Below are 11,163 nucleotides of genomic sequence, written 5' to 3'. Positions count from 1 at the left end.
TTATGTTGACGTATGTTCCCTCTAGACCTATTTTGCAGGGTTTTTTTTTTTTTTATCAGGATTGGGTGTTGTACTTTGTTAAATGGTTTTTCTGCATCTATTAAAATAACTGTATGTTTTTCATGTTTTCTTTTATTGATGTGAAATATCACACTGATTTCTTTGTGAATATTGAACCGCCTTTGCATCCTGGTAATAAATCCCACTTGATCATGTTGTGTGTGTTTTTTTAATGTGTTGTTAGATTTATTTTGCTAATATTTTGTTGAGGATTTTTGTATCTATATTCAGGAGAGATATTGGCCTGTAATTCTCTTTTTATTGTGGTGTCTTTATCTGGTTTTATTTTTTTTAAAGATTTTATTTATTTATTTGAGAGAGAGAATGAGAGAGAGAGAGAGAGAGCAGAGTCAGAGGGAGAAGCGGACTCCCCGCCGAGCAGGGAGCCCGACGTGGGACTCGATCCTGACACTCCAGGATCATGACCCGAGCCGAAGGCAGTCGCTTAACCAACTGAGCCACCCAGGCGCCCCTCTTTATCTGGTTTTAGCATCAAATTGATACTGGCCTCATAGAATTCATTTGGATGTTTTCCTTCCTCTTGTATTTTTTGGAGTCGTTTGAGAATAGGTATTAACTCTTATTTAAATGTTTGGTAGAACTAACCTGTGAAGTCATCTTGTCATGAACTTTTGTTTGTTGGGAGCTGTTTGATTACTGATTCAATTTCATTGTTGGTAATTGGTCTGTTTAAATTTTCTAATTCTTCCTGCTTTAGTTTCAGTACTTTATGTGTTTCTAGGAATTTATCCATTTCTTCTAGGTTGTCCAATTTCTTGACATATATGTTTTCATAATATTTTCTTCCAATTGTTTGTTTTTCTGCAGTGTTGGTGTTATTTCTCCTCTTTCATTAGTGATTTTGTTTATTTGAGTTCTGTTGTTGTTGTTGTGTCTGGCTAGAGTTTTATCAATTTTGTTGACTTTTTCAAGGAACCAGATTATGGTTTCATTTACCTATTTCTTTTTTTAATTTCCATATGATTGATTTCTTGTCTAACGTTTATTATTTCCTTCCTTCTGCTAATTTGGGGTTTTGTTTGTTGTTCTTTTTCTAGCTCCTTTAGGTTTAAAGTTAAGTTGTTTATTTGAAGGCTTTCTTGGTTCTTGGCTTTTATTGCTACAAACTTTCAGAATCACTGTTGCTGGATCCCAATGATTTTGGACCATTATATTTTCATTTTCATTTGTTTCCATGTAATTTTTTATTTCTTCTTTGATTTCATGGTTGACCCATTCATTGTTTGGTATGTTATTTAACCTCCATGTATTTGGGCTCTTTCCAGATTTTTTCTTGTGATTTCTGATTTCTAGCATTGTGTTCAGAGAAGATACATGGTATGACTTCGAGTTTTTTTTTTTTTAACTTGTTGAGACTTGTTTTGTGGCTTATTATGTGATATGTTCTGAAGAATATTCCATATGCACTTGAGAAGAATGTTTATTCTGCTGTTTTAAGATAGAATGTCCTGCATAAGTCTATTAAATCTATCTGGTCCAGTGTGTCATTCAAAGTCACTGTTTCCTTGTTGATTTTCAGTTTAGATTATCTGTTCATCAGTGTGAGTGGGGTGCTAAATTCTTCTACAATATTGTATTACTATCAACTATTTCTTTTTTTAAAAAAATATTTTATTCATTTATTTATGTATTTGAGAGAAAGAGAAACTGTAAGCAAGGGGAAGAATAGAGGGAGAAGCAGACTCCCCGCTGAGCAGGGAGCCCAATATGCAGCTCAATCCCAGGATTCTGGAATCATGACCTGAGCTGAAGGCATACACTTAACTGACTGAGCCACCCAAGCACCCCACTATCAATTATTTCTTTTATGTTTGTTATTAACTCTTCTATGTATCTAGGTGCTCTCATGTTGGTGTATATATATTTCCAATTTTTATATCCTCTTTTTGGATTGTCCCCTTCAGAGGCCTTCTTTGTCTCTTGTTTAGTCTTTGTTTTAAATTCTATCTTGTTCATGGGCACACAGTAGCTCAGTTTGTTAAGCCGCTGACTCTTGATTTCAGCTCAGGTCCTGGGATCAAGCCCTGCTTTGGGCTCCACACTCAGCAAAGAGTTTGCTTGAGGATTCTCTCTCTCCCTCTCCTTCTGGTCCTCCCCCTGCTCACACTCTCCCCCTCTCTCTCTAAAACAAACAAACAAATAAATATTTAAAACCATAAAATAAATTCTATTTTATTCAATATGATTAAGGATACTCCAGATTTCTTTTGACACCTATTTTTATGGTAAATATTTCTCAATCCCCTCGCTTTTAATCTGCAGGTGTCTTTAGGTCTGAAGTGAGTCTCCTGTAAGCAGCATATAGATGGGTCTTATTATATTATGCAGTCTGTCACTCTGTGTCTTTTGACTGGAGTGTTTAGTCCATTTACAATCAAAGTAATTACTGATAGATATGTATTTATTGCCATTTTATTACTTGTGTTGTCATTGTTCCTATAGATTTTCTCTGATCCTTTCTTCTCTTGCTCTCTTTCACAGTTTGTTGACTTTCTTTAGTGATATACTTGGTTCCTTTCTTTTTATTCTTGACATATGTATTACTGGTTTTTAATTTTTGATTACCATTAGCTTTGTATTTAACATCTTATGCATGTAGCAGTCTATATTAAGTTGATGGTTATTTAAGTTTAATCCCATTCTTTACTCCTCTCCCTACCCAACCCTGTTTTAGGTACATGATGTCATATTTTACATCCTTTTATTTTGTGAATCCCATGACTGATTTTTACAGAAATATTTATTTTTACTGCTTTTGTGTGTTTTTCTTTTTTTGCTTTTCATTCTCTCACTTATGGTCTTTCCAGTTAGACTCTCCTTTAATATTTCTTGTAAGGCTGGTTTAGTGTACATGAATTCCTTTAGGGTTTGTTTGTCTAAGAAACTCTATCTATCTTTCTATTCTGGATGATAGCTTTGCTATATAGAGTATTCTTGACTACAGATCCTTCCCTTTCAGCACTTTGAATATATCATGCCATTCTCTTCTGGCCTACAAAGTTTCTGCTAATAAATCTGCTGATAGCCTTATGAGGTTTCCCTTTCATATAACTATCTTCTTTCGTCTTGCTGCTTTAACATTTTTTTATTGCTACTTTACCATTTTAATTACTATGTATCTTGTATATCCTTGGGTTGATTTTTTTTTTTTTTTTTTTTTTTTTTTGCGGGGGATCTCTTTGCCTCCTTGATCTGGATATCTGTTTCCTTCCCCAGATTAGGGATGTTTTCAGCTATTATTTCCTCAAATTAATTTTCTTCTCCCTTTGCTCTCTTCTTCTTCTGAGATCCCTATAATGCAAATGTTATTGTGTTTGATGGAGTTACTGAGTTCCCTAAGATAATTTTCACTTTGCATAATTATCGTTCCTCTCCTTTGCTCAGCTTAGTTACTTTCCATTAGTCTATCTTCCAGGTCATTAATTTGTGCCTCTGCTTCATTTAGCCTGCTATTTATTCTATCACATGTATTTTAAAATTCATTTAGTGTGTTCTTCATCTCTGATTGGTTCTTTTTTTATCTCTCAATAAGAATCTCACAGTTGTCTTCCACTCTTTTCTCAAATTCCTTGAGTATCTTTATGATCATTACTTTAAGTTCTCTATCAGGAATATTATATATATCCATTTTGCTTTATTATTTATTTTTTTAAAGATCCTGTTTATTTATTTGAGAGAAAGAGATCACAAACAGGGGGGAGGAGCAGAGGGAAAAGGAGAAGCAGGCTCTCCACTCCATCCCAGGAACCCAGGATCATGACCTGAGCCAAAGGCAGATGCTTAACCAACTTAGCCACCCAGGTGCCTCTATACACATTTTGCTTTAGTCTCTTGCTGTGGTTTGGTCCTATTCTTTCATTTGGGAAATATTTCTCTTGTCTCCTCATTTCGTCTGACTTTCTGTTTCTGTTTCCATTAGGAAATTCAGCTACTTCTCTTGCTCTTAACAATAATAGCTTTATGAAGAAAAGATCCTCTAGTGCCTTGCAGGGCAGTGCCCCCAGTCTCAGGGCTTCGTGCTTCAGGGAGTGGCTGCTACATGTTTTGTGTGTGCTCTAATGTTGAGTCTTGGCCTCTCTTTCCTTCAGTCTAGTAGTCTGCAGAAGCTCTCTTTGCATATTTTGGCCAGTGTTTGGTCCCCAACAGGGTTGTGGTGCATTTTAAACAAGGTGTGTGGTGGTCTGCTTGTAAAAGGAGACCTGCTCCCACCATTGCCAGAACTAATGTCCCACAAAATGCGTTTTTCAGGAGATGTGGTATTGGTAGGTTTTGCACTGGTTTTATGGGGAAGGGTTCCACAGCGCCTGGAGTCAGGCAGAGTGGGGGAAGGGTGGATCTGTGGATGGGGCAAGCAAGGGTCAGGGCTTGGTGCAAGCAAGTTAAGTAAGGAGTGTAGGGACTGAACTAGTTTCAGCAGATGGCAACTATTTATGCTGGGTATTGGAGGAGGAAAATGGCACCTGTCAACTACTTTGGTCCTGGAGACGTCTTCCAATGATCCCTTTTTCTCCAGGGCATGCTCTGATGAGCAAATCTCTCCCCCTCCCATCTGCCCCCAGTGTTTTTCAAAGTGCTTATTCTATGCTGTGTCTGCATGAACTGTTTGTTGTGCTGTCTCTTTAAGGGCAGGGACTCCACTTTGTTAAGTCCTCCAGGCTCTACCATAGCCAGCCCACTGATTTCTAAAATTCCAGGCTTTAAATCCAGCTCATTTTAAGAACTAACAAAATTCTGCCCCTCTTGTGTTCAATGGCAAATATGTTATGGATTCATGGCCTCCCCAGTGTGAAAATCTCTTTTCTGCCCTTCTCCATGCCACAGGCTCCCTCCCCACTGCAGACAGCCCTGGTCTATTTTGCTTCCAGACTGTGTCTTTACCTTTCCTACCTTCTTTGATGTGGCCTCTTCTCTACCATTTAGTTGTGGAATTTGTTATGATAGTCTTTGCAACATTTTCTGGGTTATTTAGCTGATATGAGTGTTATCTAGTTCTATCAGTGGGATAGGCAGGCTTAGGATCCTCCTACTTTGCCATCTTCCCAGCTGACCTCTTGATTCAATAATTCTATACATTACTCAGTACTCATCATAAGTGTATTCTTAATTCCATTCACCTGTTTCACCCATCCCCACACCTACTACCCATTTGGCAACCAGCAGTTTGTTCTCTATATTAAAGAATCTACTTTTTGTTTGTTTCTTTTTTCTTTGTTTTTTTTATTATGTTATGTTAGTCACCATACAGTACTTCATTAGTTTTTGATATAGTGTTCCATGATTCATTGTTTTATTTCTTAAATTGCACATATGAGTGAAGTCATATGGTATTTGGTGTTTGTTTTTCTCTGACTTATTTCCTTATCATAATACTCTGTAGCTCCATACATATAGTTAAAAATGGCAAGATTTCATTATTTTCATGGCTGTGTAATATTCCATTATATATATGTGTATATATATATATATATATATTCCATTACATATATTTTTTTAACTACTCACAAAGGAAAGGTAAGGTAAGGCTCAGATGGCTTTACCTCTGAATTAAACCGAACATTCAAAGAAGAGTTAACACCAATATTCATAAGTTCATATATATGTATATGAACTCATATGAACTTATATATATATATATATATATATAGAGAGAGAGAGAGAGAGAGAGAGAGAGAGAGAGAGACAAAGACATCACTTTGTAAACTTTAGGCCAGTATCTCTCATGAAGATAGAATTAAAATTCCTCAACAAAGTACTATTCAGCTGCATCTAGCAACACCTAAAGGGAATTATACATCATGATCAAGTGGGATTTATCACAGTAATGCAAGGTTCTTTAACATTTGAAAATCAATTAATGCAACATCATCAATAGAATTTTTAAAAGTCATATGATCATTTCAATAGACACAGAAAATGCATTTGACAAAGTCCAATGTCCTTTCACAATAAAAGCACTCGACAATCTAGGAATAGTAGGGGGCTTCCTAAAACTGATAAAGGACATCTACAAAAACTCACAACTAGCATCACATTTAATAATAAAGGACTGGATGTTTTCCTTCTAAGGTCAGCATGTTTACTCTTGCTACTTCTAGTCAACATTGTACTGGGGTTCTATCCATAGCAATTAGTCCAAAAAAAGAAACAATAGATATCCAAATTATAAAAGAAGAAGTAAAGCTATCTCTCTTTTTAGATACATGACTGTATATATAGAACATCCTAAGGAATACACTAAAACCAATATTAAAATTAAGAAATACAGCTAGGTTTTGGGATACAAGATCAATAAATAAAAAATGAGTTGTATTTCTATACACTTGTAATAAAACATCCAAAACTAAAATAAAGAAAAAAATTTCAATTATAATGACATCAAAAAGAAGAAAATACTTAAGAATAAATTTAATGAGTTGCAAAAATCATATTCTAAAAACTACAAAACATGTTGCAAAAAATTGAAGATTGTCTTAAAAATGGAAAAACAACCTGTGAGCATGGATTACAAAACTTAACATTGTTAAGACTACAATACTCCTTAATTTCAACACAATCCTTATCAGATGCACAATTGAGTTATTTGTAGAAATTGGCAAGGTGATTCTAAATTCATATGGAATCACAGGGACTCAGAATAGCCAAAACAATCTTGAAAATGAATAATGAAGTAGAAACACTCACACATCCTGATTTCACAATTTACTACAAAGCAGTGTTAATCAAGAGAGTATGAAAGTTGCAAATGAATACACATATTGATCGATGGAATAAAATTGACAGCCTAGAAATAAGCCAAAGCATCTATGGTCAACTTATTTTCAACAAGAGTGCAAGGCTTTTCAATGGGGAAAGAATCTTTTCAACAAATGGCGATGGCACAAATGGACAGGCACATGCAAAAGGATGACTTTGGAACTCAAAATGTATCAATGGCCTGAATATAAGAGAAAAACCTATAAAACTCTTAGAAAAAAACATAGGAGTAAATCTTCATGACTTTGGATTTGGTAAAGTATTCTTAGATACGACACCAAAGCACAAGCCACAAAAGGAAAAAAAAAAGAAGATAAATTGAATTTTATTAAAATTAAAGCAGAGGCCCCTGGATGGCTCAGTCAGTTGGGCATCTGTCTTTGGTTTGAGTCATGATCCCAGGGTCCTGGGTTGAAGCCCCGCATCGGGCACCCTGCTCGGTGGGAGAACCTGCTTCTCCTTCTCCCTCTACAGCTCTCCGTGCTTGTGCTCTTGCACTCTCTCTCTCCCTCTCTGTCAAATAAATAAATAAAATCTTTAAAAAAAAATAAAGCAAAGACTTTTGTGTTTCAAAAGACACCATCAAGAAAATAAAAAGACAACCTGAAGAATGGGAGAAAATATTTTCAAACCTTTTTCTGATAAGGGACTTGTATTTAGAATATATAAGTATTTTGGGTTAGTTTTGGCATTAAATAGTGATGCTATTGGATAGGAATGCCTGGGAGCATCCACCTGGGCTTATACTATTTGTGGCTAGCCTCCACAGATATTTTTTTTTTTGAGCAGGGCCAATGTTTTAGCTGGAAAAATTCTTGTGGTTCTTATTATGATTGGAAGACACAGCTCAGCAACAACTATCAGGGAACTTTGAAAAAAAAAACAGAACAAAATTTATTACTCACAAGTCTTGGAGGTTATACAGGGGTCACATACCTGGGGCCACACAACAAGTTCACATGTAGAGAGAAAAAGAGAGTGGACCTGGGGTTCTGTCTTTATTAGGGTTGAGAATGGGATGCCTAGGGTTTCAAGGATTCACTTTTTACTGGTGAATATAAAACATAACAGTGGGAATTAAAGCAGGGGAAGGGAAAAGCAAGTAGTGAGTTAAACAATCAGTTATTGAGGTCAATCAGAGATTTCCAAAAAAGGGGGAACTTCATGGGTGAGGTGACCTAGTTCTTTATCTAATTGTGTAACCAGCAGTGTGTTTAGTCAAGATCCATGTCTTTGAAGTGGATTCCTTGACAATCAAAAGCTTAATGTCAGGCACTTACATTAAAATTTTAAAAAGCTAATTGTCAGGGGCTTACACTACAAAAAGGAACACTTACAACTTCACAATAAAAAGATAAATCACCCAATTTAAAAATAAGCAAAGGATTTGAGTATTTATTTAAAAATATATAAATTGCCAATAAATACATAAAAAATTATTAGTCACCTAGGAAATAAAAATCAAAACCATAATATGGTACCACTTAACACCAACTAGGATGAAAAAATAATCAAAAACTCAGATAATAAGTATTGGCAAGGATATGGAGAAACTGGAATTCTCCTACATTTTTTGTGTAAATATAAAATACTACAGTCACTTTGGAAAACTATCTGGAAGTTCCTCAAATGATTAAACATAGAGATACCATATTGATGTGGGGAACAAAGGTAAAAGAAATATAGAAAAAAAATTCCTTATAACTTTCAGCCCATTGACAAGTACCTGAGACAGGCAGTGACCTTCCTCCAAGAACTCAACTGCCTTAATGTTAATACTTTGCTAAAGGCAAAAGGCAAACCTTAGTTTGATATTAGCCTGACCTCCAGGATCCTGTAAGTCTTCTTTAACATAGAACTCTCTTTAGAAATTTCCTTTATCTCTACCCCCAAGATATATGTTAACAATCATCCTCCAAACATATGTCCCACTGATATACATCTGAAGGGTCTCATGAGTAAGGTTTTACTAGACAACAATAAATGACCTTATCCTAACAGCAGCTAGCCCCTCAAGGTCCTGGAAACCTTGCTTCCAAATTCCTTAGAGACACTATCCTTAGCCCTCCCTCAACTTGAAAGTTTATGATCAGTCACTCCTCACAAACCCAGTGCAGCTCTTTCTGCCCATGGTTCCTGTACCCATGTTTTAATAAAACCACTTTTTTTTGCACTGAAGACATCTCAATAATTCTTTTTAACTGTTTACTCCAAACACCAACATTATACATTAACATGACTTAGTAATTTCAATCCTAGAGTGATACAGTCAAAAAATGAAAATATATGTTCCAGACAGAAACTTGTTTATAGCAGCATTATTAAGAAGAGCCTACAGGAAACAACCTAAATGTGCATCAACAGATGATTGGATAAAGACATGTGGTTTATCTATGCTTAACTGAGTGAGCCACCCAGGCACACCTAAGGCATATATATGTAATGGAATATTATTCAGCCATAGAAAATAATGGAGTATAACACATTCTATAGCATGAATAAACCCTGGAAACACGCTAAGTGGAAGAAGTCAGTCACAGGTCTTATACTATATGATTCCATTCATAAGAAACTCCAGAATAGGGGAATCTATACAGGCAGAAAATAAGGTTAGGATTATGGGTTGGGGGCGTAGGGGCTAAGTGGGCAACAGATAAATGATACCAGGATTTCTTTTTGAGATGACAAAAATGTTCTAAAATTAACTGTGGTGATGGCTGTACATTTTTGTGAATATATCCAATACAATTGAATTATACACTTTAAATGGGTAAATTGTAAGGTATATAAATTATATTTCTGTAAAGCTGTGTGAAGAAGGAGGAATTAATTAATAATTGAATGAATGTAGTTAATTGGAGATGAACATAAGTTCAAATGAATAGCATAAAATCTGAATTAATATGACATGCATGAATTAGATATTTTATTATGTATTCTCTATAAGCTATGAATCAATGAATACAAACAAATTTAATATCAATTATCTAAGTGCCTAGAAATAAGAAACCTAAAAATGGATCTGAACCTGGTTGTAGTAATTAGGAGACATAGTTTCAAGAACTAAACAGTGTTAAATAAGGCCATGAATACAAAATGCATTAGAAGTGTATGGTTTGTGTATGGTGTAAGAGAATGGCCGAGTTTCATTCTTCTGTATATAACTGTCCAATTCTCCCAGCACCATTTATTGAAGAAACTGTACTTTTTCCACTGCATATTTTTTTTCCTGCTTTGTCGAAGATTATTTGACCGTAAAGTTGAGGGTCCATTTCTGGGCTTTCTATTCTGTTCCATTAATCTGTCAGTTTTTGTGCTGGTACCATGCTGTCTTGGTGATCACAGCTTTGTAATATAGCTTGAAATCAGGCAACGTGATGCCCCCAGCTTTGTTTTTCTTTTTCAACATTTCCTTGGTGATTCAGGGTCTTTTCTGCTTCTATACAAATTTTTGGATTGTTTGTTCCAGCTTTTTGAAAAATGGCATTTGTATTTTGATCAGGATGGCGTTGAAAGTGTAGATTGCTCTGGGCAGCATAGATATTTTAACAATGTTTATTCTTCCAATCCATGAACATGGAATGTTTTTCCATCTCTTTTTGTCTTCTTCAATTTCCTTCATAAGTGTTCTGTAGTTTCTAGAGTATAGATCCCTCTTTGGTTAGGTTTATTCCAAGATATCTTAAGATATTTGGTGCTATCATAAATGGAATCAATTCTCTAATTTCTCTTTCTACAGTTATAGTGTTAGTGTATAGAAAAGCAACTGATTTCTGTGTATTGATTTTGTATCCCACCACATTACTGAATTGCTCTATGAGTTCTAGTAGTTTGGGGGTGGAGTCTTTTGGGTTTTCCACATAAAGTATAATGTCATCTGATAAGAGAGAGAGTTTGACTTCTTCTTTGCCAATTTTGAATACTTTGTATTAATTTTTGTTGTCTGATGGCTGATGCTAGGACTTCCTGTAATATGTTGAATGATAGTGGTGAGAAAGGGCATTCTTGTCATGTTCCTGATCTTAAGGGAAAGGCTCTCAGCTTTTGCCCATTGAGAATTATATTCGCTGTGGGCTTTTCATAGATGGTTTTTATGAAATTAAGGAATGTTCCCTCTGTCCCTACACTCTGAAGAGTTTTAAACAGGAAAGGATGCTATAATTTGTCAAATGCTTTATTCTGCATCAATTGAGAGGGCCCATGTGGTTCTTTTCTCTTCTCCTATTTGTGTGTTCTATCGCATTGATTTGCGAATGTTGAACCACGCTTGTATCCCAGCAATAAATCCCACCTGGTTGTGATGGATAATCCTTTTAATGTGCTGGTGGA

Source organism: Callorhinus ursinus, unplaced genomic scaffold (assembly GCF_003265705.2).
Source record: "Callorhinus ursinus isolate GAN/ISIS: 27379988/994484 unplaced genomic scaffold, GSC_fseal_2.0 scaffold66, whole genome shotgun sequence".
NCBI lineage: Eukaryota > Metazoa > Chordata > Mammalia > Carnivora > Otariidae > Callorhinus > Callorhinus ursinus.
This window is presented reverse-complemented; position numbering follows the sequence as displayed.